The sequence below is a fragment of the Hyla sarda genome, chromosome 5, assembly GCF_029499605.1.
Source record: "Hyla sarda isolate aHylSar1 chromosome 5, aHylSar1.hap1, whole genome shotgun sequence".
NCBI lineage: Eukaryota > Metazoa > Chordata > Amphibia > Anura > Hylidae > Hyla > Hyla sarda.
The window spans coordinates 226,115,194-226,128,779 of NC_079193.1; the positions used below are offsets into that span (position 1 = coordinate 226,115,194).

The following is a 13,586-nucleotide window of genomic DNA, read 5'->3' on the forward strand; positions in this document are numbered from 1 at the left end:
CCATTTCTACGCAGTGCATAGTTCGGTAAAAATGACACCTTATTATTATTCTGTAGGTCCATACGGTTAAAATGACACCCTACTTATATAGGTTTGATTTTGTCGTACTTCTGGAAAAAATCTTAACTACATGCAGGAAAATTTATACGTTTAAAAATTTAATCTTCTGACCCCTATAACTTTTTTATTTTTCCACGTACAGGGCGGTATGAGGACTAATTTTTTGCGCCATGATCTGAAGTTTTTATCGGCACAATTTTTGTTTTGATCAGACTTTTTGATCACTTTTTATTCATTTTTTAATGGTATAAAAAGTGACCAAAACACTAGACTCTGGAATTTTTTTGCGCGTACGCCATTGACCGTGCGGTTTAATTAATGATATATTTTTATAGTTCGGACATTTACGCACGCGGCGATACCACATATGTTTTTTTTTTATTTACACTGTTTTATTTTTTTTTATGGGAAAAGGGGGGTGATTCAAACTTTTATTAAGGAAGGGGTTAAATGACCTTTATTAACACTTTTTTTTACTTTTTTTTCGCAGTGTTATAGTCCCATAGGGACCTATAACACTGCACACACTGATCTCTGGCGTGTATTAACACGCCTGTGATCAGTGTTATCGGCACTAGACTGCTCCTGCCTGAATCTCAGGCACGAAGCAGTCATTCGTCGATCGGACACCGAGGAGGCAGGTAGGAGCCCTCTCGGTGTCCTGAAAGCTGTTCGGGATGCTGTGGTGAAATCCCGAACAGCCCGATCAGCTTTGACCGCCGCTTTTAAAGGGTTAATACCGCACATCGCCGTGATCGGCGATGTTTGGTATTAGCCGCGGGTCCCGGCCATTGATAAGCGCCGGGACCGACGCGGTATGATGCGGGATCGAGGCGCGACCCCGCTTCATATCGCGGGAGTCGGCGCAGGACGTAAATATACGTCCTGCATCGTTAAGGGGTTATCCACCATAAGGTGTTTTTAGTACTTACCTGCCAGACAGTAATGGACATGCTTAGGAAGGATCATGATTTCTTGTTTGTTAGTGTGAGGTCCCATGATTTCTTGTTTGTTAGTGTGAGGTCCCATAATATCTTGTTTGTTAGTGTGAGGTAATTTTTCTTCCTCCCTCACATTAGCCACCCCACCCAGTGAAACACACCTGTGCTCCCTCCAATGCAATAGACCAGTGTTTTCTAACCAGGGTGCCTCCAGCTGCTGCAAAACTACAGTTCCTTGCAGAATGATCAACCTTCCATCCCACCCACCCACCAAGCCGTTGCTCCACCCATTGGAGCAAAGACAGGCTCCCTCTGAACATCCGGATACAACTTGGGAAAACCTGAGGCAACAGACATTTTGTATGTTGTTAAAAGAAAACTTTGGGGCAAAAATCACAAAAGAATTGAAAGACCACCATGAAACACAGGTACAGACACTATATTATGAACTACACTAACTTTTCAGCCCTGTATTACATGTCAAATAACAAAAACTCTTGGAATATCCCTTTAAAGGGGTACTCCGCCCCTAGACATCTTATCCCCTATCCAAAGGATAGGGGATAAGATGTCAGATCGCCGCGGTGCCGCTGCTGGGGACCCCCAGGATCCCCGCTGCCGCACCGCGCTATCATTACAGCACAGAGCGAGTTCGCTCTGCACGTAATGACGTGCAATACAGGGACCGGAGCATCGTTACGTCACGGCTCCGTCCCTCGTGACGTCATGGCCCGCCCCTTTCAATACAAGTCTATGGGAGGGGGTGCGGCGGTCGTTACGCCCCCTGCCATAGACTTTCATTAAGGGGACGGGCCATGATGTCACGAGGGGCGGAGCCATGACGTCACACGGCTCCGTCCCCTGTATCGCCCGTCATTACGCACAGAGCGAACTCGCTCTGTGCTGTAATGATAGCACGGTGCCGCAGCGGGGATCCTGGGGCTCCCCAGCAGCGGGACCGCGGCGATCTGACATCTTATCCCCTATCCTTTGGATAGGGGATAAGATGTCTAGGGGTGGAGTACCCCTTTAAAGTCAATAATTTTTTTAAATTAAAAAGTAAAACATAAGTACACTAGTGTGAAGGATAGCGTGAGCTTGTTCTAAACTTCCTGTTCATGGTCTTACAGCTACATTAATGTAGTCTTAGATGTTGCTTTTGCATTTCTGAGTTCCGTAATTGTAACACCTTACTATATAAACAAGACTATATCCAGTCTCTCTAATTCATAGTCAAGTGCTAAATATAATAAAATACTGAACAACTCGGAGCCCAGCAACCTGTTTTTGAGCAGATGCACTTGAAGTCATGCAATAAGGATGAAATCTGACAAGAACAGTACATCTCATTAGTGCATAATATATTTTTATCTGCTGCGAACATCAGCTCTGCCAGAAAGAGAGGAAGGAGGGAATATTATTTCTGCTAGTGTAAATCCTAAAATCCATCTCAAACATTAGTGATCTGTAGCAAACTCCTTTTCCTAAAAGATGCTTTCTTTATCCAATTGTAATGGAGAATAGAACAGTATACTCCCCCTAAATATTCAACATAACTTCAAGGACATTTTTTCAAGTATTGGCACATTTGAGCCTCATTTTACAGGTGATATACTGAATTGCGCAGAAAGTTCAGCAGCCACTTTATACAATGCATTACTTATCTGCTACTGATCCTGATTTACAGCCTTTATTATATAAAATGTGTCAGATGACAGTCTGATACAGAGATCAGGGAGGAGACACACCTCGTGACTGTTTTTAGAGATGAGTGAACTTACAGTAAATTTGATTCGTCACGAACTTCTCGGCTCGGCAGTTGATGACTTTTCCTGCGTAAATTAGTTCAGCCTTCAGGTGCTCCCGTGGGCTGGAAAAGGTGGATACATTCTTAGGAAAGACTCTCCTAGGACTGTATCCACCTTTTCCAGCCCACCGGAGCACCTGAAAGCTGAACTAATTTATGCAGGAAAAGTCATCAACTGCCGAGCCGAGAAGTTCGTGACGGATCAAATTTACTGTAAGTTCGCTCATCTCTAACTGTTTTATACAACAGAGAAAAATATTTATTTTCTTCGGCTTTACCACAACAAGTGTCCTCATGGCAGGATCTTCTCTTGAGGTCTCCTGATTGGATGCTGAATCTGGACTCTTGTAACAGTGCCCACCTCCTGGACACTTCCCATGGCGACAGTCAGAAGATTAAATAATATTTTTCTCAGCAATATAAGTTGCATGGCCTAGACACCAGGTATCATTTCTCTTCCCTACCCCTGTATAGGGCTTTCAGCAGTTTTCATGGCTCAAAACTGCTAACAGACCTTCTTTAATGTCCAAAGTTGCATTCACAATGTTGCAGGATTCAGAGCTGAAATCCAAGTGTTTACTTCTAACTCAATTAATTTCAGTATTTGAGTATTTTTTTTTACTGAAAAATCAAAAATTAAATTTTTTGACATATCCAGAATTCAAAAACTCTACTTCAATGGGGCAAAATGAAACCTGTGCTGTGACTGGTTTATAAGGGAAACAAAGACAATTTAACTTTTACACTCTTTTGATAAATCTGCCCAGTGTATTTTGCTCTGACAAGTATGAACCTGCCGGACATATAACCGGACAAAAAGTGTAGTCAACACAATTTTTTGTCTGGCTAAAATCCAGTGAAATGACAGACACTAGCTGGGAACCTGATGTACCCCATTAAAGTAAACGAAGTCCATTGGGCTCTGTTGGTGTCCAGCATGTGGAGGATCCGCCAGCTCCTTTTAATCCTGCTGAATGTAATCTACAATGGAAGTCCTGAATGAAGCATCCGGCACAGATGTGAAGCCTTTCCGCTTCTCCTGATGGCAATCCCATTTGTCCTGTACCTCAAACTATATCTCTGACAAACAGATGCTATTGCTAGAGAAAGCCACTTTTAGGTACTCTAGGAATTGTAGCATTAAATGGTCAAATGAGTGGTACAGACCCATCAGGTGTCAGGTCCCTAACATAGAGGAGCAGGGACGAGCACACACAGACTCAAAAGGGGGATTGAGCCCCTGTCCTTTAGGGCACCTGCCCTATGATGCCCTCACTGATTGGAACCTCCGTGGAATGATGGGGTCTCATTCAGCTTACATGACTGTCTGAGTTTCCTTATCTCATGGAATTGTGTCGTATTAAAATATGTAAGGTTTTTACAAACTTTTTTTTTATAATGAGAAGTGCCCTTTTTTCTACTTGAGCCCCTGCCCCCCAAAATGTCTGTTCATGTCCCTGTAGAGGAGGGTTTCGGGCGAGTTTTGACTTTATGATGCTCATATGCACTAGTAGTGCATTTGGACAGGGGTCACTGTCCTCAGACCTTTTATAAATAAAATGTTTAGACATCAACTGGAATTCACATTTGACTATTACTATAAGAGTACATGTGTCCCTTATTACACTAAATTACTGCAAAAAATGTTTTATTAATGGCTAGCCTATGTTTGACTCAGGAAATTGTTCTAATCGCAGCATTAAATCAGATGGGAATATGTATTTTCCATGAGGCTCAGAAAAAGCACACAAGCGATTTAAGTGCTTCCAGAACTAAGTCAATTGAAAGCTATTCAAAGGCACAATAGTGTTTAAAGCATGACAGAAAAGACTAGGTAGCAGCAAAGTACTTTCCAACTTGTGTTTCCAGAACAACTAGAAGCCTTGTCTCAGATCTTATTCTACTTCCCCTGTTTAATACTGTTGCCTCTGTGCACTCCTCCTCTTCCCTTCTTTATCTCACTAAGGGTCTATTCACACAGCAGAATTTCCGCTTACGGAATTCCACCTCAAATTAAAGCCCATAGACTTCTATGGGATTCCGCACTCCGCAAGCGGAAATTCAGAAGTGTGAATGGGAGTGCGGAATCCCATAGAAGTCTATGGGCTTTAATTTGAGGTGGAATTCCGCAAGCGGAAATTCTGCTGTGTGAATAGACCCTTAGGTGTCTCCCATCTCCACCATTGTTCTTAGCTTTATGTACTCACATGGATTTTCTCTCATGGATATAAAGCAGTCATAAAGCAATATTCCACTCCACTTTAGTAAAACCTTTTTCCTAGTTTTATTATCCTGTAATATAACATTTATACTACTTTCCTATGTAAAAACAAAAATGAATGATTGTATGAAAGCTGTACCATAGCAGTAAGAAAAACGTAAATAAATTTATATAAATGTTATTAAAAAAAGCTGCAAAGAACACTTAAGCAGACAATAAGAAATTGCTTTACAGTGTGTTCCAGCTTTATGTCTTTCAGTGTTTCATGATAGGGGAATATCAATTTAACCACAATATAAAGATGTAAAATAATAAAAGAAAGACAAAAGATGACAAATAATGCAGCATAATCTAAAATTCCCTGCTCACAGTACACATGGATTTGGTTAACAACTAAACATTAGGTGCTGTCAGGTTTCATAATTTTCCGAATATTACACATGTATTTTGCATTATTAAGTCTCAATTCATAGCAGGTTATGGTTCACATTTACCTGCTGGCAAAATCTCCTAATGTACCGTATTTTTCACCGTAGAAGACGCACTTTTTCTTCCCCAAAACTGGGGGGGGGGGGGGGGGGGAAGTTGGTGCATCTTATACGGCAAATACACACCTATCGCGGCGGTCCCTGCAGCCATCAACAGCCGGGACCCGCGGCTAATACAGGACATCACCGATCGCGGTGATGCCCTGTATTAAACCTTCAGACGCGGCGATCAAAGCTGACCGCCGCGTCTGAAGGGAAAGTGACACTAACCCGGCTGCTCAGTCGGGCTGTTCGGGACCTCGGGACCGCCGCAGTGAAATCGTGGCATCCCAGACAGCTTACAAGACACCGGGAGGGAACTTACTTGCCTCCTCAGTGTCTGCTCCGGGCCTGGATCCCCTGCATGGCCGGCGCTCTCCTTCGACGTCATCACGTCGTTGCGCACGCCGTCCCGTCATCCAACAGGGTCGGCGTGTGTAGGGACGTGATGACGGCAACGTGATGACGGCGACGTGATGACAGGTACGGAGAGCATGGATCCCGGGGAAGAAGACGTCCATAGCGTCGGGGACACCACGGGGACGCGGTGGCAGCGATGGGGCGACATCCAGGGCAGCGGTGATGAGCGGAGACGGGTCCGGAGCGGCGGGGACACGTGAGTATTACCTCCTATACCAGTGGTCTTCAACCTGCAAAACTACAACTCCCAGCATGCCCGGAGCCAACGGCTGTCCGGGCATGCTAGGAGTTGTAATTTTGCAACATCTGGAGGTCCGCAGGTTGAAGATCACTGTTGGGTTCAGAATTTTTTTTTCTAGATTTTGCACCTTTAAAATTGGGTGCGTCTAATATGCCGGGGCGTTCTATAGGGCGAAAAATACGGTATATATGACTGTGCTCTTAGACTTTAACCCCGTAAGGAAACAGTTCATTTGTCCTTGAGGACACAAACTATTTTCATTTTTGCATTTTAGTTTTTTGCTCCTCGCATTATAAGAACTATAACTCTTTAATTTTTCCAGCCACAGACCCATATGAGGACTTGTTTTTTGCATGACCATTGTACTTTGTAATGACATCACAAATGTTACCATAAAATATACGGTGCAATGCAAAGTTATAATTTGTGGCGGAAAATTGAAAAGAACCTAACAGGGCTGTATGAGGGATAAGTTTTCTGTGCTGTGATCTGTCATTTTTATTGGTACCACTTTTTGTGTATATGTAGCTTTTTGGTTACTTTTTATAAAAAAATTTCTGGGATGTGATGTGACCAAAAATGAGCAATTTTGGAATTTAGTATTTTTTTTATAACATATTGTCACAGCGCCCGCTCCCCCGGCCTCCCTGTTCGGGATCCCGGCGCCTCCCGGTCAGACGCGCTGACCGGGAGCACGGGTTCCCTTGTGTCGGGGACGCAGTTGCCGTGGCGGCTGGTCCCTGCTCACGCGCCGCGTCTCTGTCTGGCTTACCTGGCTCCCCGCTCCCTGCACCGTCAGTCTCTGCCTCCCGGCGCGCATGGCCCCGCTCTCTAGGGCGCGCGCGCGCCGCCTTCTGTAAATTTAAAGGGCCAGCGCGCCTTTGATTGGTGCACTGGTCCCTGACCTCTGGCCACTTCCCAATAAAGGTTACCTGCCCCTTCCTGCCCTTGCCGGATCTTTGTGCCCATGTGCCTTTGAGAAAGCATTCCCTACTGTGTTGTATTGCCTAGCCTGTTGCCGAACCCGTTGCTACCTACTACTCGCCCTTGAACCTTTGCTGCCTGCCCTTACCTCTGCTACGTCCGACTACGCTCCTGCCTATTCCCTGTGTACCACGTCTTATCAGCTGCCAGAGATGTCGAGTTGTTACTGGGGGATAAAACCTGGTAGTTACCGCCGCAGCAAATCCATCCCGCTTTGCGGCGGGCTCTGGTGAAGACCAGTAACTGCTTAGAACGGGTCCTCCAGTACAACCCGCGCCATCGCCTCTCTGGTCTAGAGGATCCACTACCCGTCCTGCCGGTTTGTGACACATATATGTTTTAATATTTGGATATTTTTGCATGTGGCATTACCAAATATGTTTGTTTGTTTATTTATTATTTTTTTACATTTTTTATTACTAAATTGGGGAAAAGGGTTGATTTCATTTTTATTTGGGAGAGGAGCTTATTCCCTTTTTTAAAAGCATTTTATTATTTTTATTTTTAACATATTTTTAACCCCTTAAAGGGGTTATCCAGGAAAAAACTTTTTTTTATATATCAACTGGCTCCAGAAAGTTAAACAGATTTGTAAATTACTTCTATTAAAAAATCTTAATCCTTTCAGTACTTATGAGCTTCTGATGTTTAGGTTGTTCTTTTCTGTCTAAGTAATCTCTGATGACATGTGTCTCGGGAATCGCCCAGTTTAGAAGAGGTTTTCTATGGGAATTTGCTTCTAAACTGGGCATTTCCCGAGACAGAAAAGAACAACCTTAACTTCAGAAGCTCATAAGTCCTGAAAGGATTAAGATTTTTTAATAGAAGTCATTTACAAATCTGTTTAACTTTCTGGAACCAGTTGATATATAAAAAAAAAAGTTTTTTCCTGGAATACCCCTTTAAGGACGCAAGGTTTTACATTTTTGTACTTTAGTTTTTTCCTCCTCATCTCCCAAAAATCTAAATGCATTCAATTTAGCACCTAAAGACCCATATGAGGGCTTTATGTTTGTTTTACTTGACTAATTTTACTTTTTAATGACATCACTAATTTTACCACAAAATCTACGGTGAAACAAAAAAAACTAATTATTTGTGGGACAAAATTGAAAAACAACAACAACACCATTTTGAAACTTTTGGGGGCTTCTATTTCTATGCATGGCACTTTTCGGTAAACGTGACACATAGTCTGTGTTCCATAGGTCCATACGATTATAATGATACCCAACTTATAGAGGTTTGATTTTGTTTTACTTTTTGTACGAAAATTAGTATGTTTAACCTGTTAAGGATGAAGGGCATACAGTTACGCCCTTGCATCCTGGTACTTTAGCCGATGCCCGGCATTTGACCCTTTAGACGCTGTGTTATTAAATATGCAATAGAATTTTGTTTGTACAATAATAAAGAAAAAAACAATAGCCAATAATAGGTCAGATAATTCCAGTGTAGAGTAGAGCCTAAACAATTCACTTGTTCCTTTTTAATTGTAGATGCTTTTGTATAGGCTACAGGGAGATGCCATGATGACCCACAATACTGTAGCCACATATTTAAAGGAAAACTGTCACCTTGCTTTCCCCCACACTAACCAGCGGTAAAATATGAGAAGGTAAATTGGTTTCTCAGATCTTAAATTTGTATTCACTTCATGTCTAAAGCATGGGCAGATAATTTAGCAACAAAAAAAAAAAAAAGCACATGAAAATATTCCAGAAAATTACACTTACCAGTCTCTGTATTCTTGGCATCATTGGGAATATGTAATTTACGAGGCTTGTCTACCACAATTCTCACAAGACTGTAAAATATGAAATAAAGCTTGGTTTTAGTTGTTGTTGCATACAAGATATACAAATCAAGCTTTGATAAATAGTGCAAAAACATGAGGAACAGGAGGCTAAATCATTCAAGCAGAACCAAACAAAAAGAATTCTGAGGGCTCCAACACTTAGCTTTTCAGAGGTGGATGTGAATGGACGATGGAGTCAGAAATCGCTCAAATTAAGGGCCAAAAGAAGTGGACCAACATAATGTATAAGGAATCCTTAAATATAGTATATTAAGACACTCATGTTGTAGACCTAATGCTGAAATATTAAATATGTAATAGAAATGTTTTCTCATGCAATAACAAAAAAATAAAAAAAACAACAACAATAACCAATAAAAGGTCAGATAATTCAAGTGTGTGAGTGGAGCCTAAACAATTCACTTGTTCCTTTTTAATTGTAGATTCATTTGTATAGGCTACAGGGAGAGGCCACGATGACCCACAATACTGTAGCCACATATTTAATATATATTATACATGAAAACGTGGAAAAAGTATAAGAGCATCTAAACTACTTTTATTATGACGAAGCTGTGAATAGAAATGTGTCATGATGACTAATACCAAGAACACCCATCCTACTTAATTGTGTGTTCAGTCAATGGTTTCGATGTCTGTTATCATATATATATATATATATATAGAAATAAAGAAAGCGAACTCCAGCTCAGCTCAGGTAAGTGCGGCTTTATTCACATCAACGAGGCAACAGGTACAGGGAGGAAGTGACGCGTTTCGGCCAGGTGCTGGCCTTAGTCGTACAATGATTACAAATTCCAAGTACTCTTATATATGGAGCCAGGGGCGAGGGGAGGCACCCAGGGCTAATTAGCCCGGAGTGGCTCCCGTTCACACCCGGATCCACTAGCATAGAGAACAAAATACACTAATGCACCATTATGTCAGTCATATGATGCGATCAGAGTTAAAAAGAAATAAAAACAGAATCTTTATTTACTATATATAAAAAATACTAAGTGCAGGTATAATGACTAACTATCTATGCGATTGCACATCGGCAGCCCAAAGAAACATAGAGATAGGAAACATATGATTTTTCCCATTGGTACTAAACCTTGTGCTCCTGCACACATTGCCAAACGTAAGGTAGTTTTCTCTACGTCATATAGTACACAATATGGGCAAATCTGTAAAATCATTAATAAGTATATGCCCATACTCCTAGCGGACCCCACAGTGGCGCCTGCTCTAGATGGAGGATATAGTTGTGTGGCTCGTAGAGCACCTACTCTGGGACAAAAATTATCTCCCAGTCTATATTCTGAAAGAAATCATTTGAATCCGGTGTGGCTTGAACATAGGGGAACCTATAATTGTGGCCATAGAGTATGCAAATGCTGTAATATAATATCACCCTCTGCCACCTTCACGTCCTGCACTAACCATGACTCCTTTCCGATAAAACATTATATTAATTGCAATACAAAATATGTGATTTATTTATTCACATGCGAGCCATGCAATGTGCAGTACGTGGGGTGTACAACAAATACTTTAAAAGTGCGGGTCAGAAAACATCTATCTGATACTCCACACTTTGACAGTAGGAACACCTCTATGATAACCAAACATATTGCAGAATGCCACTCCGGCAATTGGACAGGTGTTAAATTGCAGGGTATAGAAAAAGTATTTTGCCCGAAGAGAGGAGGAGATCATAAAAAGAAACTTTTGGATAGAGAAATTTACTGGATCCTGAGACTAGACACTAGGTTTCCTAGGGGTCTTAATAAGAGGTTGGACGTAGTGCTCCACTATTAGGGGTCCATCATTACATATATTTCCCCCCCCCCTCCCTTTTTCTCCTCTTTCCTCATTTTATTCATTATTTTTTGATCTCAGTAGTGTACTCATGATATTCGCCCAATGATAGCGGTCCGTTTCTACTATGCTCTTGAATATATATATTTTTCCAGTCTTGCCTTAAACACATGTATTGATACTATTTATATATATTTAATTATTTACTTTTTATTACATTAATATACTATATTATATTTCTCACCATTGCCTGCATAAGGTCCTCCGTTTTTTACAGTCATTTTACAGGGGGGGGGGGGTCACTGTATAGAGAATGCACGGTAAACTGCACTCACTGCTAGGCTTCAGCCACTCGACTCTGCTTTAACCGCTTCTATTGATCCGGTTCCAGACTCGCTGCAGGGTGCTCAGAGGCAACTGCCAGCGGTTTCGCGCTGTTTACGCTTCTTCCTGCCTCGAGGCCAAAGGAATCACACACAACGCAAAACCGCCAGCAATCGCCTCTGAGCGCCCTGCAGCGAGTCTGGAACCGGATCGTAGAAGCGGTTGAAGCGGAGTCGAGTGGCTGAAGCCTAGCAGTGAGTGCGGGTTACCGTGTATACTCTATACTAGATTATGTCTCCTCTTGTGCATTTGCTCTCAAGAGTAGAACTACAGCAAAGGCCATCATCAGGACATAAGTATATGAGTATTAAACATATCCTGCTAACTATATGTTAGGCTCCTATGGGTGACATATGTTGGGCTCCTATGGGTGACATATTCCTCTGTGTATCTGTGTAGTGGCATACATCAGAGTGTTCAGTTAGATGCATATGTGGGAAAGTATTTCCGAACTGATATATAGATACATCAGTAAGAACATGTGGTTACAAACATTCATTTTGGTTTATAATATAATGTGTTACTCACTGTATATAAAGACATCTGTGTTCAGGCTGTGATAAGGTGGCAAGGAAAGGGTGTACTTCCTTTGCTCACCCTGAAGAATATCTCACCTGCTTCTTAATTAATGAGGCAGCAGGGAAGGGAGGTGTATATAAGATGGAGACTCAGTCTAATCTGTGCTATCCCTGGGAAACAGCATGTTGCTGTAGGGGGAGACACTTGGACCCTGTTGAGGAAGCACACAGCTGGAATCTGTGAGTGGTCCAAGAAGTGGTGTGAACTGTGAGTAACAGGTTGCAGGAGTCACATGTTTAACTGGCTGAGGGTAGCTCACCAGTTAGTAGTCAGGGCATGCTGATATGTGTAGTCAGTGACCAGACGGTCTAGGATTTTATTTTGTTCCTGCGTTAATTTTGTTTTTCCACTGCAACCTGTCTAAATAAAGCTGGCAAGGTGCCAGGCTTGCATGAATAACCGTTGTCTGCAGGTTTATTGAGTGGAAACGTGTCCCGTGGCAGTGTCCAGGACGATCCCGGCGCTATCCCCAAGGAGGAATCCTTACAAGGTGTACAATAGGTTACAGGACTGAGGCAACAGTCATTTAGGGTCACAGATCATTTTTTCTATTTAGTGAAGATATAATAGTTGTTCTAAACAACAAACACCTCCTGTTTGTAAGCATGGAATACAATTACTGTAATGCATGCAGTTATCTGTGTACCTATGAAGATCAAACTCCCACGTTATAGCTGTCAGACGACACTGCTATTGGCCCATTAATGCAAATGTCTTTTCCTATGGCTGTTCTGCCTAAACTGACATTCTACTTGGAAGTCCCAAATATAAGAAAGAGACTCGATGTGCTGCAGTGCCATATATAAGAAAGAGACTCGATGTGCTGCAGTGCCATATATGAGAAAGAGACTCGATGTGCTGCAGTGCCATATATAAGAAAGAGACTTGATGTGCTGCAGTGCCATATATGAGAAAGAGACTCGATGTGCTGCAGTGCCATATATAAGAAAGAGACTTGATGTGCTGCAGTGCCATATATCTGAGATTTTCCTCTTTAAAAGCAATGCTTCTAGGGAAAAATACTGTCTTATGGTCTATTCACACGTACAGTATTCTGTGCAGATTTGACGCGCAGGATTTTCTGACGCAGATTTCAATGTAAACAGAACACAGCTTGAAATCCTCATCAAATCAGTGCAGAATACTGTACGTGTGAATAGACCCTTAAAGGGAACCTGTCACAGTGTTTTAAGGCACTTAACCACCAGCATGTCCTTAAGCAGTTGGGGTTTAGTGATCCAAAACTGAGTGGCTTTAAGTTCATGCACATTGCGCCAATGAAGCTACGGAGAGTACACCGTACTACTAATGCATAATGAAGCGAGGTGTGCTGTCCACAGCTTCATCTGCACAATGCCCCTACCGTCACGCTGCACCGTACTAGTAACATTAATAATTGTTCAAAAATTATCACATTTGGTGTGACACTTGTGCAAATTTAACCCAAAAAATTACAGGCAGAGGAAGGCCACCCCGCAGGGGCCGTCGTGGTGCTGGGATTTCCTTTGGCCCTAGAATGGCCAGTGTTCAGAGGCCACGTACCCTGAACCCCCAAAGTTCTGAGGACTTAGTTGACTGGCTATCACAAGACACCCAATCTACTACAGCTTCCGCTCAGAACCTTGACGCACCATCCTTCTCGTCCTCTAGCTTAGCTTCGGGCACCTCTCATGCTACCACTTGCCCGCCTGCCACCACCACCAACACTAGCACCACAGCAGCTTTACTTGATCCGTCAGAGGAGTTATTTACATATCAGTTTGAAGACATGAGTGATGCGCAACCATTATTGCCAGAGGA

The 13,586-nt window shown here is 42.3% G+C and overlaps 1 protein-coding gene across 9 annotated transcripts in view; it reads right to left on the reverse strand.

The window, feature by feature from the left end:
* ATXN1 (ataxin 1) overlaps nucleotides 1-13,586 on the reverse strand; it is a 299,798-nt gene that overhangs the window by 141,803 nt on the left and 144,409 nt on the right. For all 9 annotated transcript variants that reach the window (XM_056521224.1, XM_056521225.1, XM_056521218.1 and 6 more), the window contains one exon: nucleotides 8,938-9,008. The gene's annotated coding sequence lies outside the window, so the exon portion shown is untranslated. The remainder of the gene's footprint in view (nucleotides 1-8,937; nucleotides 9,009-13,586) is intronic.